Genomic DNA, 17,514 nt, shown 5'->3' with positions numbered 1-17,514 from the left:
TCTCCCCCTTTCTAAAATCAATAAATAAAATCTTTTAAAAATAAAATAAAATACACTGTAATTTAGCCTGTCCAGTGGTGGCATGGTGGATAGAGCACTAACCTGGGACACTGAGGTTCCAGGTTTGAAAGCCCAAGGTTGCCAGCTTGAGTGTGGGGTTGCTGGCTTGAGTGTGGGATCATGGGAATGATCCCAGGGTCGCTGGCTTGAACAAGGGGTCACTGGCTCGGCTTGAGCATCCCTCCACTCCCATCAAGGCACATACGAGAAGCAATCAATGAACAACTAAAGTGCTGCAACTATGAGTTGATGCTTTTCATCTCTTTCCCTTTCTCTCTCTCTCTCTCTTTCTCCCTCTCATGTGCACACAAGAAAAAAATAAATATAATAAAATACCCTGTAATTTATATTTATACAGTTATTTAGTCTTAGAAAAATTTTATTTATCAATCTAACAATGCATGTGTGAGGCAGAGGAAGGTTCACATATATTTCTGAAATTCTTTTAGAAGTACTTAAACAAAAATTTTCAGCAACTATCACTGTGGGATTTGGAAGCTCAAGGGGCAGAATCGTACCTCACTTCCCCGTAACCTGTGCTTAGCAGAGCCGTAGCCGCTGGTCACACATGGCTCTTTAGCACTCGAAATATGGCTAGTTCATATAAGAGGAAGTGCTGTAAATGTAAAACACATACTGGATTTCAAAACTTAGTATAGAAAAAAAAAGTAAAATATCTCATCAGTGCTTTCTATATTGATAACGTGTAAAAATGATAATATTTTGGATATATTGAGTTAAATAAAATGCTATTAAAATTAATGTCACCTGTTTCTTTTTTAATGTGACTACTAGAAGTTTTTAAATTAAATAGGTGACTTGCATTTGTGGCTTGTGATATTTCTGTTGGATAGCTCTGTGTCTTGACAAATATCTCCCAACCTCAGGCATCTGGGGAGCCCTTCTAGATTTGTGCAATATCTGCTATAACTGGTGATTTTATTATTCACTAAATATTGACTCGTTTTTATTTAAAGTTAATTTTTTTTTTACAGTGACAGAGAGAGAGTCAGAGAGAGAGGGATAAATGGGGACAGAAAAACAGGAACGGAGGGAGATGAGAAGCATCAATCATCAGTTTTTTGTTGTGACACCTTAGTTGTTCATTGATTGCTTTCTCATATGTGCCTTGACCGTGGGCCTTCAGCAGACCAAGTAACTCCTTGCTCAAGCCAGCGACCTTGGGTCCAAGCTGGTGAGCTTTGCTCAAACCAGATGAGCCCGCACTCAAGTTGGCAACCTCGGGGTCTCGAACCTGGGTCCTCTGCATCCCAGTCAAATGCTCTATCCACTGCACCACCACCTGTTCAGGCTAAAGTTAATTTTTAAAATTGGTTTTAGAGAGAGAGGAAGGGAGAGAGAAAAACTTCAATTTGTTGTTCCACTTTTTAATGCATACTTTGGTTGCCTCTTGTATGTGCCCTGACCAGGGATTGAACCTGCAACCTTGGCATAACAGGGTGATGCTCTAATCAGCTGATCTACCCGGCTAGGGCCTTAAATTTATTTTTTTAAGGAAGCTATATATCATGGACTTAATATATGTATTAGCTCAAACTGTTAACACACATTAAGTAAATATATAATTCTTAATATAAAAAATGCTTTGTCTCTCAGTGTTCCTCTGAAGTCATGGGCTGCTGCAATAGCAACAGACCTAACATGCATTGGGAAACTCTGTCCTGGACCGAGGAAGAGGAGTTTGGAGAAATTTCCTGGGTGGTAGAAGCTCTTGACCCATTCCTGAGCAGTGCTACTCCTGATCACCTAAAGACTGGCCACCAAGAGCTATGGCCCCAGCAGCAGGGAGGCAGAGTAGGATCTGAGCTCTGGAGGAGGGATGGAGCTACCTGCCTTAGGGAGACTCAGCCAGCTTAGACAACAAGCCTCTCAGTGGTAGCCAGATGGATGGAATAATAAAAACCTCTCTCTGTTTTCCATACCACCCAACCAAGCAGCCCCTCAACTATCCATTCTGGTGTAGTCCTCCAAAGAAAGAGTGCCCCACCTTGGCAAGTAGGGGTCAAAGGCAGGATAAATTTGATTTATAAAAATGTGACTTTTTGCCTGACCAGGCGGTGGCGCAGTTGATAAAGCGTCGGACTGGGATGCCGAGGACCCAGGTTCGAGACCCTGAGGTCACCAGCTTGAGCGCGGGCTCATCTGGTTTGAGCAAGAGCCCATGAGCTTGAACCCAAGGTCGCTGGCTCCAGCAAGGGGTTGCTCCGTCTGCTGGAGGCCCACGGTCAAGGCACATATGAGAAAGCAATCAATGAATAACTAAGGTGTCGCAACGCGCAATGAAAAACTAATGATTGATGCTTCTCATCTCTCTCCGTTCCTGTCTGTCTGTCCCTGTCTATCCCTCTCTCTGACTCACTCTCTGTCTCTGTGTAAAAAAAAAAAAAATGTGGCTTTTGTCTCCAGGACTGTGGAATAAAATCCAGACCCCTTTAACACCTCTGTGATTTGGGCACAACGATCACCATGTATGATGAAGCTCAGACAGCCTAAGAGACTCCCCCGGGGTCCTACAGCTAGCAGGTGACACCTCGCTGGCTCCAAACCTGGAGGCGTTGTTATTCCCATCTGCTCTTATTTCGCAGTAGGCATCAGGGACACAACAGAGATGTGGTGGTGGCCTCTACCTACTTGAAATATAAGTGGGACCCAAAATGCTTTTCCTTAGTATGTATTAGGAAAACATCAAAAATTTTTCTACTGGCAAACGTACATTCAATTCTATTCCCAGAAACAGAATCTAAAGCCATGTCCAACATCCTTTTGGTTCCATGAATAAAGAAGTTTCTTCTTGTTGTTTATTTTTATTTTTATTATTTGGGGAGGGTAGAACATTTATTTTTTTTTTCCATGAAACAGTCAAAGTTTAAATCAGTAGGAAGTAATTTTAACCAAAGAAGTACATTTTCTTCCCATATATCTCACTTTGTATTAGGAAATGACGTTGTGATCCATTTCACTACAATATTACAAAATATTTACAAGAAAATATTAAAAATAAACACAATAGGCAAGATGGGGTGAAATAAACGTGTTTTTCCCCCCAGTGCCCAGAGCACAAAAGAGAATCAAAACAAATAAGTAACAAACAACCCTGATCACAAGTTTCCAAAGAATTGGTGAGAGGAAGAAATGGGATGAAAACAGTGGTCTGAGCGGGTATGGATGTTAGCAGAACTGCTTCAGTAACCAACCTATTCTGAGTGAAATACCCTCTCATATGCAGTGAATTCTGAACCAGGCTAAATTTTTTTTTTTTTTGTATTTTTCTGAAGTTAGAAACGGGGAGGCAGTCAGACAGACTCCCGCATGCGCCCGACCGGGATCCACCCGGCATGCCCACCAGGGGGCGATGCTCTGCCCATCCGGGGCATCGCTCTGTTGCAACAAGAGCCATTCTAGCGACTGAGGCAGAGGCCACAGAGCCATCCTCAGCACTCGGGCCAACTTTGCTCCAGTGGAGCCTTGGCTGCGGGAGGGAAAGAGAGAGACAGAGAGGAAGGAGAGGGGGAGGGGTGGAGAAGCAGATGGGCGCTTCTCCTGTGTGCCCTGGTCAGGAATCGAACCCAGGACTCCTGCATGCCAGGCCGACGCTCTACCACTGAGCCAACTGGCCAGGGCCTGAACCAGGCTAAACTTTAAGATGTTCCTTCAAGTAAAATTATAAAATACCCTGACAAAAAAGTAGCTCTTTTGTTAAGTTTCCTAAGAGCCTCTTTCTCCACGAACCAATGATGCAAACAGAAATGTGTTCAGGCAGCAAACGTCATCACAGCAGCCCTTCCATCTCTTTCATAAAAGCCTCATACACATCACCCTTAGTTTGTACTGAGATGGGAACAGAGGGACCAGATTTGGGAGCTGCTTTGGCAAGAGGCACAGCAGAATCATCTTCTGACTTTCTTTGGGGAGCAGCAGTCGCCCCTTTATTCTCCTGACATACCCTCAGTGCACCAGGCACAAATCAAGTAATCTCTGCCTTGGGATTAGTGATTTGTGGCTTGACACTGATGGTTGCTGTGGCTTTCTTCTCAATGGTGGCTGCGCTCATGTCGTCCGCCTTGGGTCGCTGAATCAAGCTGGGTGGAGCACTTAAAACTCCTGGGTTTGGCAAGGGAGCCGGTGGGAAAAGCCCAGGTGGGGCAGGTCCAAGCGGAGGCACCAAAGCTGGGCGCATCATGCCAGGACGAGGTGGATGGATACCTGGAGGTGGCCCCGGGGGAGGGCCGGGGGGCCTGCCCGGTGGTGGGCTTGGAGGTAAAAGTCGGGGCAAAGGCCCTCGGAGTTCTGGCGTTCCAGCTGGTCTCAGGAATGAAGGAGCTCCTGGAGGTGGTCCAGGAGGAAGGCCTGTAGGCAGCCCAGGTGGACATAAAGGTGAGGCAGAAGGTGGTCCAAGAGGAGGTGGTCCTGGCATAGGAGGTGCTTGTATCTGAGAAGGGGGAACAGATTGGGGGGCAGCTTGTTGCTTGAAGATGTGCCATCAGAAAGAGATTCCTCTTTATGTTGTTTTTGTGATTGTTCTTCTGCTTCCGAATCATCACAATCACCTTCCTCATCGTCCTCTGAAAATTCCTCTACTTCCCCACCCTCCTCAGGGATTTCTTGACCTGCCATTTGAAGCATCATGGCTTGAAGAGGAGTCAGCTCCTTAATGTTCTTCTTTTTCTTCCTTGATTTCCCAGGCATATCTGCAAATCTTACATTCAGGCCTGATTTTTTTTTTCTTCATTGTTGTTTCTTTTGTTATCATCACGGTGCACAAATTCATCCCTGTCACTTTTTCCATCTGACCCATCAGTGTCGCTGTCATCAGTACTGTCATCATGCTTATCCTGATCCCTGTCCTCAGGATAGCCGCCATCTTCACTGGTGCTGGAGATATCATCATCATGACCCTGCTGAGCAAGTTCAGGACTATGTAACACAGGGATCCCCAAACTGTTTACACAGGGGGCCAGTTCACTGTCCCTCAGACCGTTGGAGGGCCGGACTATAAAAAAACTATGAACAAATCCCTATGCATACTGCACATATCTTATTTTAAAGTAAAAAAACAAAACAGGAACAAATACAATATTTAAAATACAGAACAAGTAAATTTAAATCAACAAACTGACCAGTATTTTAATGGGAACTATGGGCCTGCTTTTGGCTAATGAGATGGTTAATGTCCGGTTCCATATTTGTCACTGCTAGCCGTAACAAGTGATATGACGCGCTTCAGGAGCCAGGACGCATGCGTCCCGCATCACTGGAAATAGTACTGTATGTGAGTGACCGTGGCGCCGCCACATACAGTGCTCCTCTCACTGACCACCAATGAAAGAGGTGCCCCTTCTGGAAGTGCGGCGGGGGGGGGGGCAGATAAATGGCCTCAGGGGGCCGCATGAGGCCCGCAGGCTGTAGTTTGGGGACCCCTGATATAACATGTCTTCATCTCGCCGACGAGGGTGAAGGTCTAGGGCAAAGCCCACTTTATGCCCATACATTTGCAAGATTTGAGGAGGAGGTGGACAAGGGGGCGGACCTGGAGGTTTCCTGCCAGGAGGCAAGCGTGGGACACCACGTCCAAGAAAAGGAAGAATAGAAACTGTCCAAGTTGGAGGCCCATAGGCTGAGGTCTTCTTAAGGTGGAGGGTGGCTGGGCACCAGGAAGCAGAATGTCCTGGATCAAGATGTTGGAAGGAGGCTCTGGCCAGTTGGCTCAGCAGTAGAGCGTCGGCCTGGCGTGCGGGGGACCCGGGTTCGATTCCTGGCCAGGGCACATAGGAGAGGCGCCCATTTGCTTCTCCACCCCCCCCCCTTCCTCTCTGTCTCTCTCTTCCCCTCCCGCAGCCAAGGCTCCATTGGAGCAAAGATGGCCCGGGCGCTGGGGATGGCTCCTTGGCCTCTGCCTCAGGCGCTAGAGTGGCTCTGGTTGCGGCAGAGCGACGCCCCGGAGGGGCAGAGCATCGCCCCCTGGTGGGCAGAGCGTGGCCCCTGGTGGGCGTGCCGGGTGGATCCCGGTCGGGCGCATGCGGGAGTCTGACTGTCTCTCCCCGTTTCCAGCTTCAGAAAAATACAAACAAAAAAAAAAAGAGAGAGAGATGTTTGAAGGAGCATGCGGCATATCTGGCAAAGGAATACTCTCCACTTCCACATGATGAGCATTCTTGACAGCATCAAAATATTGGCTAAGTTGAGCCCTCTTCTGCTGATATGCTACTTCCAGCTTCCTCAGTTCTTTGTAAATATCTGGGTTCTCTTTTTCATAGAGCCATAGAATACGTTCAAAGGTTTCACGCAACTTTTTACGCTTGTCTTTCAGCACCTTCTCATTTAACTGGCTGTTGCACTGGGTTAAACTCCATTTCATCCAATTTCTCCATGTCCCCGGATAATCTGTTTGGGATCCTTCATCTTTAAAACCGCAGCTCGTACCATCATGCTCTGCATTTTGTTCTTCTTTAATTCTCTCTTCCGGGCTTCTTTTCAAGCTTGGTCTGTGGGGTTCATAAATTTTCCACTCTTGGTGGATGATGTAGATCTTCGTCCCATGTTGACAATCTGTTCAGTTCACTTGTTCATTAAAATAAAACAACCCAGTATCAATGCAAGAATGTCCAAACACTTCTGCTGGGCTCCAGGTCTGCGAGAAGCCGGGAGGAGGCGATTCTGGGCCTCTTTTACTTCGCAGGGGCCTTCACCTCTGTGGCCGGTGACCTAGTCAGCAACTGCCATCTAGAAACCTCGCCTTTAGTTTATCTTTATATTTTCTTCTGACCACAAGGAAATGATCATTTGGCAGCTATGGTGAAAAGAGTCCAGGCTGAATTCAAACAGATCTGGGTTCCAAATCCTAATTCCAAATCCTTTTCAAGCTTGGTCTGTGGGGTTCATAAATTTCCCCTTGGAGAATTCTGGGCTACAATTTTCTCACTTACAAAAGGGGAAAATTGTTACGAGAATTAAAAATAATATATGCAAAAGATCTTATAAATGTACTTTATTAACTATAATGATGGTTATAGAAAAGAACCATTCCTATTCTCCTTTCCCTCAAAGTCTTCCATCAGTTTTAATACAAAGTAAAAACAAGCCTTTCATCTGTCTAAAGGGGGGGGGGGAGTTAAATGGTGTTTGTGTGGCTGCACCTGTCTATTCACTTAGTGTCACCACTTCCCGGGAATCAATACAATTATTTGCCCCTAGACATAGTTTCCTGGCAACATCTTGAACCAATTCAGGTGAATTTCCTCTGTCATTTATGGTCACCTGACTCCTGCATCAAGCGACTCCTTACAGCCTTATATAAATATTGGGATTGTGCTTGCTTAAGGGAAATGACCAAATGTTATGATGTTTATACACCGTTTTTTCTCTTGGGATTTTACAATGCTGAACAAAAAACCATCCACTGAGGCCACCACAATCTCTTTGAAGGCAGTTGGCTGGGTATTTTTGTGCTATGCAAACAGAGCTGAAAAGATTTATTTGTCCCCAGGGTTTTATGACCTGAAGGAAAAGGAGTAATCCTTCAATGAGCCCTCAACAGCTATTGTTAATGAACAGGAGAAGCCCAGGAAAAATCTGATGTTTCCTGCACAAGGGTCAGCTCTGACATTTTCTTTTCTTTCCACTGGGAGTAGGCTGGCAAGTACCTTTAAGACAAGCAACAGCCAGGGGTTATTGCCAAACCATTTAGCAAACAATGTATAAATTTTCCATGTTTTAAGAATAGATATTCTTCACTTTAAATTCCCTTTACCCTTCAAAGGTCTGATTTTTTTTAATTTCTTATTTGAATCCTTGCAGGCAAGACATTTACTTTAATATTCAATATGTAGGTTTTTTATGATTACTAAACAAACAAATATATTTTAATAATAATATGGTTTTTTAACTTGAGAAATAATGACAATTTTTTGTTAGGATTAAAATCTTCCATAATTTCACCAACATGTTATCAGTTTGCTGTGTTTCTTTTTAACAGTTTTCCAATGTACTATTGACATAAGAAACATCCAAACTTGTAGAGAATTTTTACAGATTCATCTGAGCCAAAACTAATGACAATAGTTGGGAAGCAAGATCTCAAATACTCTGGAGAATGACAGTTTTACAACTTTTCTTTTTTTAATTAATTAATTATTGCAGGGTTTTTTATACATTTGGAATTAAGGAGAAGAAATAAGGGAGATTACATGAAGGTAGAAGAAAGCAAGGTATGGGATAGTTAACAAGATTATGTGCTCCCTTGACAGGTCTGGGGAAAAGGGTTACTTCTGACATTTCACAGGTGATGTTCAAGAACAATGGACAAGGCTGGCTTAAAAATCTTCTACCTTGGGCCCTGGCCGGTTGGCTCAGTGGTAGAGCGTCGGCCTGGCGTGTGGAAGTCCCGGGTTCGATTCCCGTCCAGGGCACACAGGAGTGGCGCCCATTTGCTTCTCCACCCCTCCCCCTCTCCTTCCTCTCTGTCTCTCTCTTCCCCTCCCGCAGGCGAGGCTCCATTGGAACAAAGATGGTCCGGGCGCTGGGGATGGCTCCTTGGCCTCTGCCCCAGGCGCTAGAGTGGCTCTGGTCGCGGCAGAGCTACGCCCTGGAGGGGCAGAGCATCGCCCCCTGGTGGGCAGAGCGTCGCCCCCTGGTGGGCGTGCCGGGTGGATCCCGGTCGGGCGCATGCGGGAGTCTGTCTGACTGTCTCTCCCGGTTTCTAGCTTCAGAAAAATACAAAAAAAAAAATCTTCTACCTTGACTGTCCACTATGACCTACCTAGTGAGGAAGTCCTGATTTATTACAGCACCCCCTTGTCATCCACAGAATTTGCTGTATTAAACAGAAAACCACAGATCCAAAATGGTGTCACTCTTGCCAAAAGCTCATGATACCAAACCTAGATGTAACACAAGATTCTAATTGCAGTTTCAACCTAGCAAAGTAATCTGCCTGGTAAGATTCCCTGCTTTTCCCTATGGGAAGGCGTCCTTGCCTGAAATAACCCACTCTTTTAATTTTAGTCCTACCCTCCTTCTGCCTATAAAAACCTTCCATTTTGAATGACTTATCAGAGCCCCCTTCTAGTTGCCAGATCCGATGCTTCCCAATTCATGAATTGCTTAACTAAAGCCAATTACCTCTTCACATTTACTAGGTTAAATTTTGTTTAACAACTGTAAGCTGTTTTTCAAAGATTATGAAATGCCTTGTATGAGAAAAAGGAAAAAAAATTACAAGATTTTTGTTTTACGTTTTTTAATGTTCAGTTATCTCTGAATTTTTTATTGGCTTCTTGTCTCTAAAAGGTGCCCCACCTCTGCTGCCTTAATGACTCAGAACTTTGGTGCCATTGATTCAGACACCACTTTGTTGTCTACAGTCCTGCAGGTGGTGATCTTTTGGATGGAGTTACTGGTGTCCAGGGCATCACCAACACTGAAGTCCTCCCCTTCTTCCAGCAGGCAGTGGTAGGTGGTGATCTCAGCCTCCAGCTTGACCTTCATGTTCAGCAAAGCCTCCTGCTCCTGGGCCTGGCACTGCCCCTCTGCCCAGGTCTGGGCCACCTCTGACGCCGGGTGCAGCAGGATCATGGGGAGCTGTCCCATCTGCGTGACACACTACATCTCCACTTCCCTCAGGCTGCCCTCCCAGCTGGCCTTCAGAGTTCTCATCGTGTCCAGGTGGATCTCCAAGGATTAGACCGCCCATCTCAGCTCCAGGAGTGTCATCTCAGCAGCTCCTATCTCAGCAGTCTGCGAGGTGACCACGTGGTCCTCTCCTCCATCTGCTGGGACCAGCAGCTCCTCTCAGCTCTTCCACACTGCTCGTCATTACTGGGCCTGGATATCTTTCATGATCTTGCTGAGGTTCTGAGATTTGGGGACATCCAATTCCACAGTCAACACAGAGCAGGCGATCTGATTTTGAAAATTATTTACTTCTTCCTCATGATTCTTCTTAAGAGCAGGTCCTCTTTGAGAGCCTCAACCTCTGTCTCCAGACGCAGCCGATGCTGGTGTCATCATTGACCTCTTGGAGCCCATCGATGTCATTATCCACAGACTGGTACATGGCCAGCTCCATCTCATACTTGACTCTGAGCAGGAGAGGATCAAGGTTAGTTGAAGCCCCAGGTGCAGAAGAAAATACTAGGCCCCTTACATTAGAAAAAAGTGTAAAATTAGGGTTTTGTGGGGCCCTTCAAAAATTGGGGCTTAGAACACACACTCGGTGCACCCACTGTTAAATCCGCCTCTGGCTCTGAGGTAATCAGCAGCAAAACAGGCATTGCCAACTTGCAGAACAGTGTGGGCATTGTTCACAGAACTTGCAAAGATCTGAGTCCTCAGGTCATTGATGATCTTGAAATAATACTCCCAGGCCCTGGCCAGTTGGCTCAGTGGTACAGCGTCAGCCTGGCGTGCAGGAGTCCCGGGTTCGATTCCCGGCCAGGGCACACAGGAGAAGCACCCATCTGATTCTCCACCCCTCCCCCTCTCCTTCCTCTCTGTCTCTCTCTTCCCCTCCTGCAGCCGAGGCTCCATTGGAGCAAAGTTGGCTCGGGCGCTGAGGATGGCTCCATGGCCTCTGCCTCAGGCGCTAGAGTGGCTCTGGTTGCAATAGAGCGATGCCCCAGATGGGCAGAGCATCGCCCCCTGGTGGGCGTGCTGGGTGGATCCCTGTCGAGCGCATGCGGGAGTCTGTCTGACTGCCTCCCCGTTTCCAACTTCAGAAAAATACAAAAAAAATTAATTAATTAATTAATTTAAAAAAGAAATAAAAGAAATAATACTCCCAGTCTCTGACCTGGGGTTCTTCTTCTCCAGGTGTCCCTGGATGTTGCTCTGCAGTCTCTGATTATCAGTCTCCAAGCTTCTCACCTTCTCCAGGTAGAAGGCCAGGTGGTCATTCAGGCATTGTATAATCTCCTCGCCCTGAATGCCCCCTATGCCCTCCAGAGCCCTGGCCATCCCCACCGGGGGGCCCCTGGGCCCCCAGCCACCCCTCATGCTGGTGGAGTAAGACATGAAGATGTGGTAGCCCGAGCCCCAGCTCCTGCGTAGATGCTGGCCTTGCTGCTGCCTAGCCAGACCGGTGCCTGGGTGACCGCATGGAGCCCCGGGTCTGGTAGTTTGTGGAGAAGGTGGAGCAGGTGCTGAAGCTTATGTTGTTCAGGGAGAAAGGCGAGAGGCCAGTGGGTGGGGAGGACTACTAGATAATCCAGTGGTTTTTTTTAAATTTCATTTAAACATAATTTTAAATTTAAAGAAAATTAGCAAAAACAGCACAAGATTTCCCATACACCCTTCTACAAGATCCTATAAGGTTAACGTTTCCCACACTTGCTTTGTCATTTACTCTCTCGTTGTTTTGTCACTTACTACTGTGTACGAGTTCAACATGTTTTATTTTATTTTATTTATTGATTTGACAGAGAGAAGCATCAGTTTGTTGTTCCATTTATTCACGCATTCATTAGTTGACTCTTGTATGTGCCCTGCCTGGGAATCGAACCCACAATCACGGTGTATCAGGACAATGCTCCAGTCAACTGAGTTACCTGGCCAGGACTCAATATGTTTTCTTTATAACCACTTCCTTCCTGTGAACTGGGATGTTCTCTATGGTACTTATTTCCTATCATTTACAGCTCAGCATGTGCTTTAAACACACACATACACACTTATGATTAAAGTGATAAGACACAAAAGGTAAAAAAATCAAATAGAAAAGATGATCTTAGAATGGGAAGCCACAGGTCCACCCTCAGTTCTGCTCCTCAGAGGCAACATCTTTTAAACAATCCTTTTTGTTTTGGATTCTTCTCAAACCTACACATCTCTAAATATTAAATCTCTTATTGATTAACTTTGAACATTTAGTTTCAACTCTCTACCATGAATGACAAGAATTTAGCCCATTTACTCCCTCTCTGCCATAATGACATCACTATTGTTAGTTCTTCTCCTGGTCCCCTCTGTATCTTCTATCAACGTGCTGAAGCCCCACTTTCGCGTCAGCCGCCACCGAGAGCGAACTGGAACTGATCTGCTCCATTAGCAGAGGGCGTTAGCACTCTAATTCCTTCCCTTCCATCCCTCTAAAGGCTGTTCCTTTACTTTCACATTGTCAATTTATAACATTCTTATTCTGGTCTGTAACCCACCATTCTAACATCTGTAATTTGTCTATGAGTTTATCTTACAAGATGGAAAACTAGTAAGAATGGCATTTCCATGACAATGTGACCATGGGTCAGTGCACAGCAAGCAGCCTATTAGGAGATCTCCATAGGGCCAGATCATGACCACCTGTCACTTGATGGAGAATGTTTTCCATGTCAAATATAAGTGGGGATTCTATCTTTTAGCTCCACGAAACCCCTTAATCAAATCTGCATGTTTTTCCAACTTCTCGCTACTACCTGGTCCAGGGGTCCCCAAACTTTTTACACAGGGGGCCAGTTCACTGTCCCTCAGACCATTGGAGGGCCGAACTATAAAAAAAAAACTATGAACAAATCCCTATGCACACTGCACATATCTTATTTTAAAGTAAAAAACCCAAACAAACAAACAAACAAAAAAACGGAAACAAATACAATAGCTAAAATAAAGAACAAGTAAATTTAAATCAACAAACTGACCAGTATTTCAATGGGAACTATGCTCCTCTCACTGACCACCAATGAAAGAGGTGCCCCTTCCGGAAGTGTGGCGGGGGCTGGATAAATGTCCTCAGGGGGCCGCATGTGGCCCGAGGGTCGTAGTTTGGGGACCCCTGACCTGGTCAGTCCTTGCCCTGGCCTCTGTGCTTTGTCTCTGATTCACTTCTTCCTCGGGTTTTGCGAGCGCGCGGAACACCTGGAGTCCCACGTGTGCTGCTCTGGTTCTCCCCAGAAATCTTGCTCACTTTCTTTAGGGCAGCCTTGCATTTTCATTAGTTGCCAAGAGTGAAACAAGTTTAGGCGAGTTCAAAGAAATTCTAGATTTCTGTCATCTACTGAAAAGGGGCGAGATTGGGTAACTGGGGACTGGAATTCTGCAGCAATGAACGGGCTGTGGTGCAACAGTACCAGGGCCCTTCCTTTCACCTGCCTGGGCCCTGAGGCAGTTTGCAATACTTGAAATACACTTGCCCTTAATCTCCTCGGCTCCTGCCCTGTAGCCTCTGTCAGGGTCCACAGGCCCACTGTGCCTGTCCTGGGCCATAGCCCCTCCGCTTCCTACTTACTCACTGTGTGGTCCAGACCAGGACAGCCTCGGTGGCATCGCCTGGGAGCTTGTTAGAGATACAGAATCTCATGCCTACCCTATTAAATTATTTTCTGTAGTTTAATGAGATTTCTTGGTGATTTGTAGGCCAATTAAAAAAAGAACTGGTCTAGACTGTAGTTTTCCTGTCTTGTTTCATTGGGCATCTTTTTTTCTTTTCTTTTCTTTTCTTCCTAAATTTATTGAATTCTCTCATGCATGGATGTCCGTCACTTCTTTCACTTTATTATTGATTTTTGTGAGTTTGTTTGCTTTTTATTTTATTTTATTTTATTTTCCATTATTTAATGGGATCTCTAGAGGCAAAGGGGAAAAAATGTTTGTGTGGTCAGTAATTCAGCAAGCAATTCTAGTCTTAAAATACTAGAGCATGCCACGCCCTGTTTCTGTTTCGTTGTTTGTATTTTACCGCTATGCTCTCAATAAGAGCACAGTGTTTACAAACTTGATGAAACAATTCTTCATGTGGGAGTCTCCTGGTGCCCGTGGTTTGATTACTTGACACCTGGAAAACTCAGAGAACACTGCTGCCTATACACTGGCTGCAGCTATCATCCTGCCAGAAACAACAGCATTATAAAAGCAAATTGGAGCCCTGGCCTGGTAACTTGGTTAGAGCACCATCCCCCTACACCAAGGTTGTGGGTTCGATCCCTAGTCAGGGCACATGCAAGAGTCAACCAATGGGCCCTGGCTGGTTGGCTCAGCGGTAGAGCGGTCGGCCTGGCGTGCGGGGGACCGGGGTTCAATTCCCGGCCAGGGCACATAGGAGAAGCGCCCATTTGCTTCTCCACCCCCCCCCCTCCTTCCTCTCTGTCTCTCTCTTCCCCTCCCGCAGCCAAGGCTCCATTGGAGCAAGGATGGCCCGGGTGCTGGGGATGGCTCCTTGGCCTCTGCCCCAGGTGCTAGAGTGGCTCTGGTCACAAAAGAGCGACGCCCCGGAGGGGCAGAGCATCGCCCCCTGGTGGGCAGAGCGTCGCCCCTGGTGGGCGTGCCGTGTGGATCCCGGTCGGGCGCATGCGGGAGTCTGTCTGACTGTCTCTCCCCGTTTCCAGCTTCAGAAAAATACAAAAAAAAAAAAAAAAAAGAGTCAACCAATGAATGCATAAATAAATAGAAAAGCAAATTGGTGTTTCTTTCTCTTTCCCTCTCTCTTGCTTTCTCAACCAGGCCTGCGCCTTTCCCCCTTTTCTTCCTCCAGGCGCCTTTTCTCTGCCTTTCTTTCTCCTGAGCTCCACGGGCTTTCTTTCCCTCCGTAACTTATTTCCTGCGTCCATGCAGCCCAGCATGGACTCAGTGTCATTTCCAGCAAATTGGAAATTACGGTTGTGGGGGAGGAAGAAACTTTCCTCTACCCCAAAGGTTCTTTTGGCTGGTCTAATAATCAAATAGACATGAAACAGATGAATAAGAGAAAATAACCAAATTTAATACATACGTATGTATGGGAACCCACACACATGAGAGGTTCAGAGACAGAAAGGGGGAATGAGGTATAGATGACATTCTGAGCTAGGGATGAGGTAAAGCACCTGTGGCTTCAGAAGGTAGTTACGGGGATAACACATGTTCAGTAATTAGCAGTTTGCACTGCCAAAAAGATAGATTATTTCTGAAAATACCCTATTATGAGCAAGGTCTCTCATTTCCATTCCTCTATTAGATAGGTTTCTCTTGAGCCTGCAGGGTCTCGGTTGCCTATAGCTCAAAATAGTCTGCATATCACCAAGGTGCATGGTGGAGTGGCTCTTTCTGAGGCCCTACACCAGCGGTTCTCAACCTGTGGGTCACGACCCCGGCGGGGGTCGAACAACCAAAACACAGGGGTCGCCGCTGCCCTACATGATCAAGACAAAGGGAATGGGACAGCTTGGCAGAGACACACAAAACCGTGTTTCTTTGTTGTTCTGGGTGTATTTTTGTCTTTAGTATCACAACTGCTACCGTACATTTGTCCCAGGCAGTCTTCCAAGTATTTGTGGAAGTTAACTGCAATGTTATGAATGTTTCACAGATGGATGAACCAAAGCTGATGAGAAAACAAACTGGTTCTGATCTTTTCACCATTTTGGAAACGGGTTTTATCTGCCTGAAAATAAGTAGCTTCAATCAGAAACTACCACAGAGAAAATTTTTTTGTTCTGCCAGAAACTGAATACCCAACTGAAAGTGGCTTGAACTGGCTCACACAATGCAGATACTTATTGTTCCACTTAAACCGGAAGTCTGGTGGTGGTGCTGTAGGCATGGTTCAGGACTCAGTAGCGTCATCAAGGACCCAGGCTCTTCAACTTTCTCTTTAGTTATTCTTAGAGTGTGAGCAGTGTCTCCTCCCCTCTCAGACACAGAGGGCTGCTGTAGCTCCAGCCATAAAGTGTTAAACATGGCAGGGAGTGAGGTCAAAACCACCTCCTCCTCTCACTTCTCTTTGTCAGTGATAAAAACTTTCTAGGAACCCCCACCTCCACCACTACCAGAAATTTCTCCTCTATTTCATTGGCTAGAATACAGCCACCCATAGACCAGATGCTGGCAAAGGAGAATGGCTTATGTCAATTACCACGTTGCTGTTAAATAAATGGAGGGAATGGCTGTTAGGTGGGCCATCCAACAGTATCTATCTCTGTAACCCTATTATCCAAAACAAATGGGCAATAAGGCATCATTAACTTGTGGGAAATGATTTTGTGACTTTAATTTTTTCTTAAAAGTCTTCTGAACAAAGAGAAAATTTAATTTAAAAATAATAAGATAAAAATTAAAATGGGCCTAATAGTGCTTCTGGAAGTAACATTGCCATGGCCACCCAAGGAGAACACTGAGTTCAATTCAAACTTGGATTGGTTGATGATGGTGGGACTAGGGAAACCACATTTGTGGAACACCACCTGACTAGTGAGTTCAAGAAGTATTAGTCACTCTGGGCATTGAGGTTCATCCCCTTGTATTCCATATCAACAGAAGGCCTAGTAAGTTCAAGGTGTGGGTCACAGTGGGCTGGGAGAAGTTCGGCGGGCTGAGAGACGTCTACTACATCCAAGCCCCTGCGTCATTATACTGTTTGATGTACTGTTTGAAGAGTTACTTACAAGAATGTGCCTAACTGGCATAGAGATCTGGTATGAGTGTTTGAAAATGTCCCCATCATGTGTGTAGCAACAAAATGGATATTAAGGACAGGAAAGTTGAGGCCAAATCAATCGTCTTCCATCAAAAGAAAAATCTTCAGTCTTACAACATTTCTGCCAAAAGTAACCACAACTTTGAAGAGCCCTTCCCCTGGCTTGCTAGGAAACTAACTGGAGACCCTAACTTGGAGTTGGTCCCCATGCTTGCTCTTGCCGTACCAGAGGTTGTCATGGACCCAGCTTTGGCAGCACAATATGAGCACAGTCTAGAAGTTGCTCTGACCACCGCACTCCCGGATGAGGACGACGACCTGTGAGCAAGGGAAGCTGGAGCCCAGTGTCAGAAGTCTAGCTCCATAGGCAACTGTCACATGATATCAGCGTTAGCGCATTTGCCACTTTATTATCTAGCGAAAATGAACCTGTGCTTGATCTTTTGGATGATGAAAGAGATAAATGGGCTACAGAATGAATGTGCCAGTTAAAAAATACCTTCATTTTTTGGACCTGTACATTTAGCCATTTTGGAATGTAGTTGATTCTTTATTGAGTTTCAGCTATTAAACTGCTGCAGTCACATCACATCTGGTGGTGAAACCTTGTTTGTTACTGTCATTCCCACTCCTTTTCATTTAGAATCAAAATAAAGTTGTACAGTATTACAAATAACTTTTTTCTTTTTTTTACAGAGAGAGAGTCAGAGAGAGGGATAGATAGGGACAGACAGACAGGAACAAAGAGAGATGAGAAGCATCAATCACTAGTTTTTTGTTGGGACACCTTAGTTGTTTATTGATTGCTTTTTCACATGTGCCTTGACCGTGGGCCTTCAGCAGACTGATCAATCCCTTGCTTGAGCCAGCGACCTTGGGTCCAAGTTGGTGAGCTTTTTGCTCAAGCCAGATGAGCCCGTGCTCAAGCTGGCGACCTCGGGGTCTTGAACCTGTGTCCTCGCATCCCAGTCTGATGCTCTATCCACTGTGCCACCTCTTGGTCAGGCACTAATATCTTTTTTTAAATCAGGCCTGACCAGGCAGTGACACAGTGGATA

General features: G+C 45.7%; 3 pseudogenes; 1 reads left to right on the top strand and 2 right to left on the bottom strand.

Annotated features, from left to right (window-relative positions):
- Window positions 1–3,850: 3,850 nt before the first annotated feature.
- LOC136376245 (WW domain-binding protein 11-like) lies at window positions 3,851–6,800 on the bottom strand (annotated as a pseudogene).
- A 2,585-nt stretch (window positions 6,801–9,385) lies between these two features.
- Window positions 9,386–12,118, bottom strand: LOC136377053 (keratin, type I cytoskeletal 18-like; annotated as a pseudogene).
- Window positions 12,119–16,133: 4,015 nt separating this feature from the next.
- LOC136376958 (GTP-binding nuclear protein Ran-like) lies at window positions 16,134–16,780 on the top strand (annotated as a pseudogene).
- The last annotated feature ends 734 nt before the right edge of the window (window positions 16,781–17,514 follow it).

Source organism: Saccopteryx leptura, chromosome 6 (assembly GCF_036850995.1).
Source record: "Saccopteryx leptura isolate mSacLep1 chromosome 6, mSacLep1_pri_phased_curated, whole genome shotgun sequence".
Taxonomy (NCBI): Eukaryota; Metazoa; Chordata; class Mammalia; order Chiroptera; family Emballonuridae; genus Saccopteryx; species Saccopteryx leptura.
Note: the sequence above shows the minus strand (reverse complement) of the source record. Positions and strands in the feature narration are given on the sequence as shown.